Below are 13,344 nucleotides of genomic sequence, written 5' to 3'. Positions count from 1 at the left end.
CGTCCTTTCTGGCTGGCTGTGTGGGCCGGGGTCCTCTCCTTCCCCTCTGCCCGTCTTGCTTCCTCTGTCTATGGCAGGTGGGCAATCTGGCCTCTGAGGTCATGTGTCTCTCGTTGAACTCTGGGCTACTCATTTGGCCATTGTTCAGAAACTATTAGAGCCCAACACTGGGCACGGGGGGCTGCATCCGTCCGCACCCTGAGCAGCTCCTCAGTCACACCAGCCACATTTCAAGTGCGCAGCAGCCACATGTGGCTAGAGGCTGCCAGCTTGGGCGGCACAGATACAGAACATTCCCGCCAGCACGGAAAGTTCTAGTGGACAGAGTGTTGTGGACCTGAGCCTGCACAGGTGTTTTGGCAGGGTGGCTAAGTGCAAGGTCCTGCTGGCTGGATTCATATCCTGGTTCTGCCACTTAGTAGCTGTGTGGCCTCAGGATGTTGCTTAACCTCTCTGTGCCTCAGACTTCTCGCTTTTAAAATGAGGGTAATAGGATGTTTCTGAGGAGGAAATGAGTCATTACAGTTAATCATGCTAATCACTCAGAGCATGCAATAGCAAGAGCTTTTTTATTTTTTATTTGAAAATAGAAAGCCGTTTTTATTATTCATTTATTTAACAATTCACTTAAAGGCTTACTGAAAAGCCCACTCTGCCAGGCCGCCCCCCCCCACCCACCCAATCAACACAAGTCCTTGCTGCCTCCTGACCCTTCCTGAGCCTCCACCTCCTCCCCTAGGATGGGATTATTCCTGACCACACACCCCTGGGGGCTAGAATGAGATGAGAAAAGCATCCTCGCTTTATGCAGATGCAGCCAGATCGAGAGGCTGACGCTTTTTGGAGGTGAGTGCAACTGAAATTCTGTTTTGTCACTAAAAAGCGTCTGCTAAGTCCCCGTACTTTCAGAATAAGAGCAGCAAAGGAGGCATGGTTAGCTGCCACCAGCCAGCACCATGGCGAGCAGGGATGGAGGCAGGGATGTGAGGGGCCCCTGCCTGGGTTCACCCCTCCCTGGTCTGGAGGGCAAGAGAGCCCAGAGGCTGCTGCGGGCTCAGTGGAGGGAAGTGGCGGGAGCAGAACCTGCAGGTCTCAGAGGCCAACTGTGCTGCCAGGAGCCCCCCAGGTGCCGGTCCCAGCTGCGTCTGCAACTCACTGTGCCACAGACACTGGTGGGGCCTCAGTTTCCTCATCTAAGACAAGGGGCAGGGCCGCATGAGCGTTTCCTCACCTGGAAAAGTCACTTCCACACAGCGACCCGAGCCAGAGGCCAGAGGGAGGGAGCCTGCCTGCCAAGCCACCAGGGGTGGAAGGTGAGGGTGGGCCTGAGGGGCAGGAGCTGGACACCCCAGGCTACCTGGCGGCCAGCCTTCTCCGAGAAGTAGGATTCTGCAACCCTGGGCTACTCCCTTCTTTTCACAGATGAGGGGACAGACAGGCAGAGCAGCCCTGCTCCTGTCTAGGGCCACAGAGCAATTTCACACAGGGCAGAGGCTGCGTGCCCCAGTGCCCTCCCGGGCAGGTTGTTGGTACTATTAGCAGGCAGATGTGTGGGGGCTGGGGGCTGCCTCCCCCGGGGTTGGGGCACAACACTGAGACTCCCAGGGCCCCTCACCTCCTCTCTTCTCCCTCAGACGGCTGGGCCCAGGAAAGCCAACCTCAACTATTCCTGACAGCCCTGGGGAAGGTCAGCTCCTTCAGGCCACAGGCAGCAAATTAAAAATACAAACTAATGAAACCCGTGAATCGCTAGCCTGCCAGACTGTGTCCACGCACTCTGACCAAAGGACCTCACCAGGCGGGTGACCATCGGCGGGCCCTCCGTGGCTTCAGACCTGGGTTTGGGGCTGCCCGGTGCCTACCTAGCCCGGATATGAAGCCCTCTGGGTCCCCGTAGCTGATGGGGGGCCCCCTTGGGGGCGTCTTCCCAAGCTAAGGAGGTCACCACTGCTCTGACACCCTTGAAGATAAGTCCTGACCCCCAAGGAGTGCTGGTGCTGAGTCCCTCTGAGGCAGGGCTGGGCTGTGGCAAATGCCACCTCCGTGGTGTTGCTGGCAGGCTGTAGGTGCATCTCAACAGTATCAACACCCCCCAACCCTGCTTGCCTGCCCCTGCCCTTCTCCTTCCCTCCTCTTCCCTCATCCACAGACCACAGAGTGGGAGAGACGGCCGCTCGTGGCATGGGGAGGACACTGAGCCCAGAGAGGCCCAGGGACCGGCCAGTTGCACCCACACTGCAACTGACCGACACAGGCCCGGCCCAGCTCTGCCAGCCTGCCTGGGCTGAAGTACAGCCTCTGGGCGAGCTGCTTTCCTCATGGTCAGAGAGTTTCTGCACGGAACTGAAGTATTACTCTCCTAACTCATCGCCTGTCCATATTAGCTTCTTCTCCCACACATAAATCTCTCTCTCAGAACAAGTGCTCCAGCGCTGTGTCTCTGCAGCTCCCCAGGCCTGAGGGCAGCGAGAAAGTTGCAGGCCGTCAGTGGGACACCCACACTCTTCCAAGTGGCATACCTGGAGCCTTGGACGGGGGCCTCCTGCAGGCATGCCTGGTGCCTGTCACCGTGATTCCCAGGAAGGTGCATGCTTGAGATCACACACAGACACCCAACCCACCGTGAATGCTCACTGAAGCCCAGGGTGCAGGCCCCGAGGGGTGTGCCGTCCTTGACTATGTCTAAACAGATGTTCTGGATGAATGACAGACTCGTTTTCATTGTGATTTAAAAAAAAACACATAACATAAAACTTACCATCTTAACCATTTTCAAGTGCACAGTTCAGTAGTGCTGAGTATATTTGCATTGTTGTGAAACAGATCTCCAGATCTGTCTCATCTTGGCCATTGGAAACTCTGTACCCATTCTGGAAACCATCACTCTCAGCAAACTATCGCAAGGACAAAAACCAAACACCGCATGTTCTCACTCATATGTGGGAATTGAACAATGAGAACACATGGACACAGGAAGGGGAACATCACACTCCGGGGCCTGTTGTGGGGTGGGGGGAGGGGGAGGGATAGCATTAGGAGATATACCTAATGTTAAATGACGAGTTAACGGGTGCAGCACACCAACATGGCACATGTATACATATGTAACAAACCTGCACGTTATGCACATGCACCCTAGAACTTAAAGTATAATAAATATGTACATATATATAAAAAAATTAACTCCATACCCATTAAATGACTCCCATTCTCCACAACGTCGCAGCCCCCACAAGCCACCATCCTAGTTTCTGTGTCTGTGAATTTTACTACTCTGGATACCTCATAGAAATTGAATTGTGTGAAATTTGTCCCTTTAACACTGCCTTATTTCACTTAGCGTAGTGTCCTCAAGATTCGTCCATGTCAGGGCATGTGTTAAAATGTTCTCCCTTTTTAAGGCTGAATAATATTCCATTGCATGTGTACTCCGCATTTTCTTTATTTTCTTTATCCAGTCATCTGGTTGACAGGTTATTTGATGCCAGGCTATGGAGCAAAAGCTCAATAAATGGCAAATTCTCCCCACTTGCCCTTCCCACTCAGGAGATGTCTGAGCAGAGGGGCCACCCAGCAAATACTTCTGCCCAGAGGGAGGCATGCCACAGTGTCATGGGAGCATCAAGAGGGAAGGCACCCCATCCTACCTGGCATCTGGTCTGGCCTCTGGGGCTCCCTTCCTGCATCCAGGGCTGCCCAGGCACCCTGTGGTGCCCAGCCCTGAGTGTGAAGCCCCTGGGCTGAGTGCACCTGGTCCGGTCCTGGGGGCTAAGCAGCTCAGCAAGTGGAGGGACTGTGAGGGAGGGAAGCATGTCCCAGGCAAACGTACCAGTGTGAAGGGATGCCTGCCTCCTGCTCTCATCCCTGCTGCCTTCCCGGGACCCCGAGAAAGAAATGGGCCGGGTACTCCTAGAGTCTCCTAGGGACAGGAGCCCGGGAGAGCCTGGAGACCCCCTCCCCCAGGTATGTGGAGGCCTGTCTTGAGCCTGTGCCTTGGGCTCCATGTCCGTGGTGGACCCGTGGATCCGTAGCCGCCCTGGTGCTCACTGTGTGATGTGTGGCCTAGGAAACCCAGAGATAGGATCAGCACACTCTACTGTCGGGGGCACTGAGACTGAGGACCACGGGACCATTGCACCCACACCTCCTCTGCTGTGGAGGGCACACACTGCCCACTCTGGTTCACACATGTGCTCGGGGCAAGTCCCCTACCCAAGCCCCTTCGACTTTTTTTTTTTTTTTAAGCAGAGTCTCTCTCTGTTGCCCAGGCTTGAGTGCAGTGGTATGATCGTGGCTCACTGCAAACTCCACCTCCCGGGCTCAAGTGATTCTCCTGCCTCAGCCTCCCCAGTAGCTGGGATTACAGGCCTGCACCACCACACCTGGCTAATTTTTGTATTTTTAGTAGAGACAGCGTTTCACCATGTTGGCCAGGCTGGTCTCGAACTCCTGACCTCAAGTGATCCACCCACCTCAGCCTCCCAAAGTTCTGGGGTTACAGGCATGAGTCACTGTGCCTGGCCCAGTTCAACATTTTATGTTAATTGTTTCTTCTCCAGGCAGTGGGGTTAGCTGACACCCCAGAGGAGGGAGGGACCTTAGGGGCAGGACAGGTGTAATAGAGGGAGGTGGGGGAGCCCTGGAAGTGGGAGGTGGTGAAAGTAAAGTTCTCTGGGAGCCTGAGCCTGCATCCTGGGGAGACGGGGCAGGGAGTGATGGTCCTGGACCCCCACCAACAAGTCAGTTCTCTGACAGCTCTGGAGGCAGGAGAAGAGACGAGGGTTGGGGAATCTCTGAAATCACTCGTCCTTCCTGAGTGTCTTTCTGGGAAGCTGGGCAGAGACCCAGGACCAGACTGGGCAGGGTGATGGGAGGGAAACAGCAGCCATGCGCTGGGGCATCCCCGCGACTTGACTCTAGCTCAGTGTGTCAGTTCCAAACCTCAGTCTCCCCACCTGAAAAAACGGGGTGAGGGGATGGGTGCCCACCTCATCTCAGGTGGCTGCACCGAGGCTACAGCAGGAAAATGCATGAGAAAGTGCCTTGTCGTTAGGCCGGGCGCGGTGGCTCACGCTTGTAATCCCAGCACTTTGGGAGGCCGAGGCGGGCGGATCACGAGGTCAGGAGATCGAGACCACAGTGAAATGACCACGGTGAAACCCCGTCTCTACTAAAAATACAAAAAATTATCCAGGCGTGGTGGCAGGTGCCTGTAGTCCCAGCTACTCGGAGAGGCTGAGGCAGGAGAATGGCGTGAACCCGGGAGGCGGAGCTTGCAGAGCCGAGATTGCGCCACTGCACTCCAGCCTGGGAGACAGAGCGGGACTCTGTCTCAAAAAAAAAAAAAGAAAAAAGAAAGTGCCTTATCGCCTGGCCCACCTGTGCAGGGGTGCGTGCTCCAAGCAGGAACAGAGAGAGCCGGGGCCACAGCGCCAGGTTCCAGGGACACCGCCTCCCAACAGTGGTCAGGCTGCCCTCTGCAGGCCACACCCTTTCGTCACAACTGCATGCTGGTGTGCCCAGTTTCCACTGAGCCCAAGCCATAGCACCGCCTCGTACTGGGGAGAGAGGGATGTGCCCGAAAGGCTGCCCGAAGGCTGGTCGCCACTAAGCCATGAGGAAGGAGCCAGGGTGCCTCCTTCCTTTGCCCTTCCTCTCCCAGGCACTTGGATTCAGCTGAGTTTTACTTTTTTTTTATTTTTTATAATTTCAGCATTTATTTTAGATTCAGTGGTACATGTGCAGGTTTGTTACCCGGGTATATTGTGTGATGCTGAGATTTGAGGCATGACTGATCCTCTTACCCAGGTACTGAGCATAGTAACCAATAGGTAGTTTTTCAACCCTTCCCCTCTCCCTTCTTCCTCCCTCTGGGACTCCACAGTGTCTATCGTTCTCATCTCTATGTCCAAGAGTACCCGATGTTTAGCTGCCATTTATAAGTGAGCAGTATTTGGTTTTCTGTTCCTGTGTTACTTCACTTAGGATAATGGCCTCCAGCTGCAACCATGTTGCTGCAAAAAAAAACATTGTTTAATTCTTCTTTATGGCTACGTAGTATTCTGTGGTGTATGTGTACCAGGTCTTCTTCATCCAGTCTACTGCTGCTGGGCACCAAGGTGGATTCCATCAGTTCCCTATTATGAACAGTGCTGCGATAAACATATGAGTGTATGTGTCTTCACAGTAAAACGACTTATATTCCTTTGGGTAGACACTCAATAATGGGATTGCTGGGTCAGATGTTTAAGTTCTTTGAGAAATCTCCAAACTGTATTCCACAGTGGCTGAACTAATCTACATTCCCACCAACAATGTATAAGTGTTCCCTTTTCTCCACAGCCTGGCCAGCATCTGTTGTTTTTTGGTTTTTTAATAATAGCCGTTTAGACTGGTGTGAGATGGTGTCCTGTGATTTCGATTTGCATCTCTCTAATCATCAGTGATGTTGAGATTTTTTCATATTTGTTGGCCACTTGTACGTCTTCTTCTGAGAAGTGTCTGTTCACGTGTTTTGCCAACTTTTTAATGCTGGTATTTGTTCTTTGCATTTAAATTGTCTAAATTCCTTATAGGTTCTGGATATTAGACCTTTGTTGAATGCTAATCTGTAGGTTGTCCATTTACACTGTTAAGAGCTTCTTTTGCTGCACAGAAGCTAGTTTAATTAGGTCCTACTTGTCGATTTTTGCTTGTATTTTGCAGTTGCTTTTGAGGACTTAGCCGTAAGAATTTTCCCAAGGCTGATGTCTGAAATGGTGTTCCTTAGGTTTTCTTCTGGGATTCTTAGATAGTTTGAAGTCTTACAACATTTACATCTTTGGTCCATCTTGAGTTAATTTTCACATACGGTGAGAGGCAGGGGTCCAGTTTCATTCTTCTGCACGTGGCTAGCAATCCGCTGAATCTTAAAACAAGGTGGTGGTGGTGGTGTTTGTATTTACCACTGTGTTCTGTATGATCTAACATTCATGGTGCCAATTGTGTGCCAGGCCTTATGCTAGGTGTCTTCCATTGATTCCCTCGTTTGATCTCAAAGTAGCCCTGTGAGAGTTAAAGGTGAGGAAACTGAGTCACAGGGATATTGGCGTAGCTCTGCTTTGGGTTGGGCCCTGGGCCCTGGTGTGGGAATGCAGAGATGAGTAAGGCCAGGCGCCCCCAAAGGAGCTCCTGGCCCGGGGCTAGGGTGCAAATGTGAAAGCCGCAGGCAAAAGGCAGGACCCAGAGCGGGAAGCCCCATTGGTGTGGGCACCTTAAGTGAGCAGACCAGGGCAGGGGCAGGGCCAGGGAAGGCTTCAGAGTGGGAGAGGGAATGCCAAAGGCACAGAGCCCAGGAGAGTCTCCCCTCGCCAGCACCTCACCCAGAACTGCAGAGGCAACAGCACCAAGGGAAACTGAGTAGCCTAGGGCAGCGTGACAGCAGGAAGGTAGCACTGTGGGGCAGCTGGCTGCTCACATCCTCCCTCTGGGATGTCCCCACCTTGCTCACAGCCTGAGAGGTTCTGCAGGGCTGTCAGCTAACCCAAGCCTCGGACACTCAGTTCCAGGGCCGAACTCACCTGGTCACCTGGCTTGCTTATGTCCAGGCCATGCTGGGCTCCAGCAGGTACCAAGTCGGTCACCATGACCTGTGCCAGGCTCCATGCTGCGGACGGACACGCTCGTCCAGCCCATCAGGAGAGACCCTTGCTGCAACCAGCACCCAGATCCCAAGCAGCACAACCTTGGGCTGGGCCTCCTCTGTAGAGAGGGTCAGATGAGGCGAGGCTCACAGCCCTCCTAGCTTCCAGGGTCCAGGATTCTAGGGCATCCCAGCCTTTCTGGGTTCTGGACTGCCCTCTGCCACTGCTGGGCAGCCTGGCAAAAGGGGAGGTCAGTGCTGTTAGCAGCAGCAGCTTCGACGGCTTGCCCCCGGGCCCTGCCATTCATTGGGTAGCAGAATGTACCTCACGCTCTGGGGCCGTACGGGCCTGGCCCCCACTGAGCAGGCGCCCTGTGGTGGGTGTGCGCCCACTGGAGGCAGCACTCCACCCATGGGTGTCCTGAGCAAACCACAGGCCTCTCCTGGTTTGCATACATTGCTGGCTGGCTGGGGAGCCTCTCAGAACAGAAGCAGGTTGGTTGGTGTGTTAAGAGCATTTTGCTGGAACCAGGGTACAAGGGCAGGATCCAAATCCTGGCGTGGTGTCTTCACAGAGCTGGAATGATGTGCACGGCTGATTCTACCCCACCTGTCTCTGACGGGTGAGGTGAGGCTGGAGGCGGGCAGGGATGTGGGGAAACCGCTGAACAGGAGCAAGTGAGAACCCCTTTGCTCCCGTCATGCAGGTGAGAGGAGCCATTCTGGGGTCACCAGCTCATGAAGGCTACAGTGAGGCCCCCCAGGGAGGGAGCAAAGCAGAGAAACCATCCAGTCTGCACAGGGCACTGGCTCCCACAGCCAGTACCTGCACGCAGGTAGCAGTGGGATCTGGTTAGAGAACCCACCACCCGCTGCACCCAGAACAGACCCGCTGTCGATCCATTATTATATCAGCTCATCACATTTTCAAAAGCATCCTGGTTTGGATAAGGAAGTATAAGGTCAAACTAGCTCTGATGAACAAGGGCAGGGAAGTCTCAGCTGCCAGCCGGGTGTGCAGCTGCAGCACAGAGGCCTGCCTGGGGCACACAGCTAGGAAGAAACCCGTATGTCCCCAGAGGCAGGGGCCAGCTGGCCATAGGCAGGAGAGGGCCCGGGAGGGAGCCAGCAGTGGACCCAGGGCCAGGAGAGGTGGCACAGAGGCACGGCAAGGACCCCTGCCTGGCCACTGCTGCCCAGAGGAGTGCAAGGGGATGGCTGCTTTCTCTCTGGACCTGGGACACTTGAGACAGTCACTCAACCCCCTCATGCCTCAGTTTCTTCATCTGTAAAACATGAACAAACCTTTGGGATTACACGGGTTTAACCACTAAATGAGATAACCAATGTGCAATCATTTTGGAAGCCACAAATCACTACTGAGTGTGAGCTGCTGTGTTTCGTAGTGTTTAGGAGCAGCAGCCCCCGCAAACCCCAGTGCTGCAGAGAAAGTGAATTGGCTTCTTGGCGTCACCCCATCTATGTTCCAGCATCCGAAGCCATTGGGTGCCAAGGGCAGGCACATGAGCTACTCTTTTATTTGAACAGGGACCCAATTGTGGATTTGTCAGCAGGGCACAGAGCAACACCGAAACCCAGCTAAGAGCGTGCAGACACGTGCCTGTGAACACACGTGTGCTCACTCATGGGGTGCCAGCCATGAGCACACATGCACACATGCATGCACATGGGTGTCAAGCAGCAGGCCAGCTGCCCTGTGAAGTCACTCGGGCGGGCAGTTCTGTGGTGGCCAGCGCAGCCGCGATGACCTGTCGGAGCAGAATACTCAACCCCAGTGGTTTTCTTGAGTCGAATTCCAAGCAACATATCGAGGAGCACAGGGAGCACAGGGAGCACAGGGAGCAGGCACCTGAGTCACTGTGGCCAGACTGGCGTCTCCCCAAATCACCAGCCTCGTGAGAGTGCTGGGCAAGGGGGAGGGGACGCCGGGACCAAACCCATGCTTGCTGTTCCTCACTGCGGGGCCCCCTAACTGCCACTCGGGCCCAGGTACACCCCCACACGTGCTGGACCCTGGCCGAGGCCTGGCAGAGAGGAGCAGGCAGGGCATGGAGGCCCAGGCAAGGGAGCAGTTGACAGCTGGAAGGAAACGAGACGGATGCTGGTTTGCAATGGCCGGGCCTGGTTTGTGCTTGGTCATCTTGACTCAACTTAAGAACCCTCTCCCTGGCTCTGGCCCCCCGCGGCTCTGGGTGGGAATGGGGCACTGCCCTCTGGCATGGGCCGTGATGCCTCTCACCACAGGACGAGGAAAAGGGTGTCATGTTGGAATTTCAGGGATGGAAGCTCGGGGGGCACAGGTGGCCAGGGAACAGGAGGGACGTGGTGGGAGTGGTGGGGCGGGCCCAGGGCAGGCTTCCCTGAATGCCAGGCCGGGTACGTTGCAGTCGGGAGTGGCACAGGAGGATCTGAGCAGGCCGCAGGTTGGGGTTGGAGGGTCTGACAGTGTGTGGACTCTGAATTGAGGAGGAAAGGCAGGCGTCAGAGAGATCACCATAAGGACCATTGCGGGTAAAAACTTGACCTGGCCCAGGATCAGGGGATGGAGCCCTAGGCCGGGGCAGCAGTGGAAGGAGCTGAGGCCCAGCCGATGCAGGGAGAAGGTGGAGCCAAGGGCAGCCCTGAGGTTTTCATGCGAGGACCATGACAGAAAGAAGGGGGCTTGGATGAGAGCTGCTTCCAGAGGAAAGATGGTGGTTGGATCTGAGGTTGTGTGTTAGGTCACAATGGACATGCCAGACAACAAGAGGGGTATAGCAGCTCCATGCGAGAGATGGGGAAGCTGAGGCCGAGGGATATCGAAGGATGTCGTCAGGGGCCTCGTGCTGGTGTTTTCTCCTCTGGTGATCCCAGACCCTCCTCTCCACCTGCCGCTTCTTTGGAGGTGACGTGGGGCTTTCAGGTCCGTGGCCTCCATCTGCCCTCCAGCAAGCAGCCAGAGTTCAGCTGGAAGGAGGCTGCGGGAAGCCAGGCCGAGCAGACCCGTTCCCTGCCCCTTCCAGGCTGCAAGGTCAGCAGTGACAGCAGCTGCTCTTTATTGGCCCAACTATGTGGTAGATGGTTTGCCTGATTTTTTTTTTTCTAATTATCCTGACAGCCTAGTGGTAGGAGCGGTATTTTTATTCCCATTTTACAGATGGGAAAATGAAGGCCCAGAGAGGTTACCTCACCAGAATCCCATAGCAGAGGAGGAAAGAGGCTGGCAGGTGCACAGGGTCATCTGGCTGCAGGGTTCAGAACCTTTCTGCATCGCACGGCCCCTCCATGCACAGCTCTTCCAGGACAGAGGAGAGCAAAGAGGTGGTGGCAGGGAGGTGGCAGAAGGCTATGACTGTGGCTGGGTTCTGCCGTCACCCTCAGTAGCTATGGGACTAGGCAGGGTCTGAGGAGCTGAGGGCCAGATATGGCCCATCTGCCTTGGTGTGTGAGACAGACTCTCGGGTATCCTTGGAAGCCCCACCCCCTGGTGCTCATGCCTTCGTGCAGTCCTCACCTTTGGTGTGGATGGCATTCGTGACCAGCCCCTAGCCAGCAGACTGTGCGAAAGCAGTGGGCCGTCACTCCCAGGATTACACTGTGCTCTGTAAGATTCCGTCTGCTAGCAGATTGGCTCACCCTTCCTTGCTGGCTTGACGAAGTAAGTGGCCACATTGCAGAAGCCGATGTGGCAGGATCTGCAAGCAGCCTCTGGGAGCCGAGGGCAGTCCCAGCTGACAGCCAGCAGGCAGCCACGGCCCGCAGTCCCACCACCGAGTGAGCCTGGAAGCAGAGTCTTCCGCAGTCAGCCTCCAGATGAGAACACGGCCCTGCCGGTACTTCACAGCCTTCTGAGACCCTGGACTCCTGACCCGTAGGAACTGAAGAGAGCCAGTGGGGGCTGTCCTCTGCCAAGTGTGTGGGAATTGGTTAGACAGCAATAGGATAGGAAATGAACACACTTGTCTTGGGAGTGGGGACATTTCCTTCCAAAAGCGGGCCTGTCTTTTACAGTGGGCCTAGGGCAAGGATGGAAAGGTAGCAAGGAAGGAGGGCAAAGGAGGTTGGGGAGCACGCACCTTTCAATACCAGACTTCTCCCCTAGTCCCAGGCTGGGCTCCAGGGTTCTTTACAAGGACTACTTGCCAGTCCCACAAATCCCAAAGTTAGCATGAGCCTCAGTAATCCCTATCACGCAGGCAGGGGCCAAGTGGCCAAGTGGTGCTCTGTGCACCATCATCCGGTCATGGTTAGCACATTCCTGCCGAACGCCTTCCTCCACTCGGCCAGGCGGGAGCGCCCCCACCCCCATCACCATCATGACCTGCTGTGGGATGGCTCCTCTCTGGGGTCTTCCACAGGCCTGGCTCACCACTGTCCAGCGTCCCACAATCCTTTATCAGGTTTGTTTCCTTCAGCTAGCCTTCTCTCCAGCTGCCGCTCCCTCTCCGGCTCTCCATCCCCCTGCAGAGCATCTGTGTGCCCATCCCCACTTCCCCACCCGCCCCCGGGCGTGCCCCAGCAGAGAGCAGCAGCATGTGATGTCGCCACACGATGAAGCCCCAATTCTTGCTTCAGGGCCTCCTGCATGGAGGCTCTGGGGTGAGTGGATGAACTGCTGCCTGAAGACCACTAGCTACATGATTCAGGGAACTTCAGTGACACCAGCTGGGGCCGACAGTGTGCTCAGTTCAGATTCCTGCAGTTAGCCAAATGGACTTTCACTGGCAGAGCACTATACTAAGCCAAACCCCAATTTTCATTTTTTACTGAATCATAATCAAAATCAAAGCCAAAGACTATTTCTGAAAAAAAGAAAAACAAAGGAACTACCTAAAAAAAAGTCAGTGAATTACATTTCTGATGCTGGAAGAAAACCAACGTGTGAAAGTATTCTCTGCACCAAATCAGAACAAAACTAATACTTCCTTCTGCCCAAGTCCTTGGCTGGGTTTTCCCAGTTAGAACGGAACAAGATGGTTTGAGATCTGGAATTCATGCTGCCCTTCCATCAGCGGTCCCAAGTGTGAGCCCGCAGTGACCCAGGCTGGGATGCAGAGCGCAGACATCCCAGGGCCCCAGCCTGCCACTCTTCCTCCATGAGCATGGCGAGAGCAGGGTTGGGGGGAGACCCGCAGTGCCTTCCGGGGGGGCACTCGGCCTGACCACTGAGGTAGGCCATGCAGGGGATGAAAGGTCAGGGGGCTCTGGCCCTGGAGCAGGGTTGCCCAGTGGGTGGGCACGAGGGTGGGCCAGGGAAGGGTCTGCAGGGGGAGGTGGTGTGGGCACGGGTGGCACTGGACACAGAGGCCAAGGCCCGAGTTTGAGCAGCTCTGCTGGCACCTAACTCAGTGACCTTGGGCTGATCACACAGGCTGTCTGAGCTTCGGGGTCCTCACATGCAAAATGGGGACGAGATCTGTGTGTCTGCCTCATGCCATGGCTACTCTGAACATTGAGGGACTGGGCTTTGTGAAAAAGGGAGTCTTACTGTTTCAATGTAAGATTGAGAGTGGAATCTGCTATGGGACCCTCCCCAACCCTCTGCAGTCGGTGACCAGGGCAAAGGAGGGGCAGGGGCCTGGGAAAGTGGCCCCTATATGGTGTGAGGTCAGTGCCTGTGTCCTGCCCCCCAGCAGGGCCGTGGTGGGCCCGGGAGGGGGTGGTGGTGGGGACGGGAGGGCCGGGGTTAGGTTAATGAAGTATGGATTGACTGGGCTGGGAGC

At 55.3% G+C, this 13,344-nt stretch overlaps 1 protein-coding gene across 3 annotated transcripts in view; it reads left to right on the top strand.

The window, feature by feature from the left end:
* Positions 1–13,344, top strand: part of B3GAT1 (beta-1,3-glucuronyltransferase 1) — a 33,298-nt gene that overhangs the window by 4,065 nt on the left and 15,889 nt on the right. The window contains exon 2 of one of the 3 annotated variants that reach the window (XM_055273851.2): positions 740–846. The exons of the other annotated variants lie outside the window; for them this stretch is intronic. The gene's annotated coding sequence lies outside the window, so the exon portion shown is untranslated. The remainder of the gene's footprint in view (positions 1–739; positions 847–13,344) is intronic. 3 annotated transcript variants of the gene reach the window in all.

The sequence above is a fragment of the Symphalangus syndactylus genome, chromosome 3 (genome assembly GCF_028878055.3).
Source record: "Symphalangus syndactylus isolate Jambi chromosome 3, NHGRI_mSymSyn1-v2.1_pri, whole genome shotgun sequence".
Taxonomy (NCBI): Eukaryota; Metazoa; Chordata; class Mammalia; order Primates; family Hylobatidae; genus Symphalangus; species Symphalangus syndactylus.
Note: the sequence above shows the minus strand (reverse complement) of the source record. Positions and strands in the feature narration are given on the sequence as shown.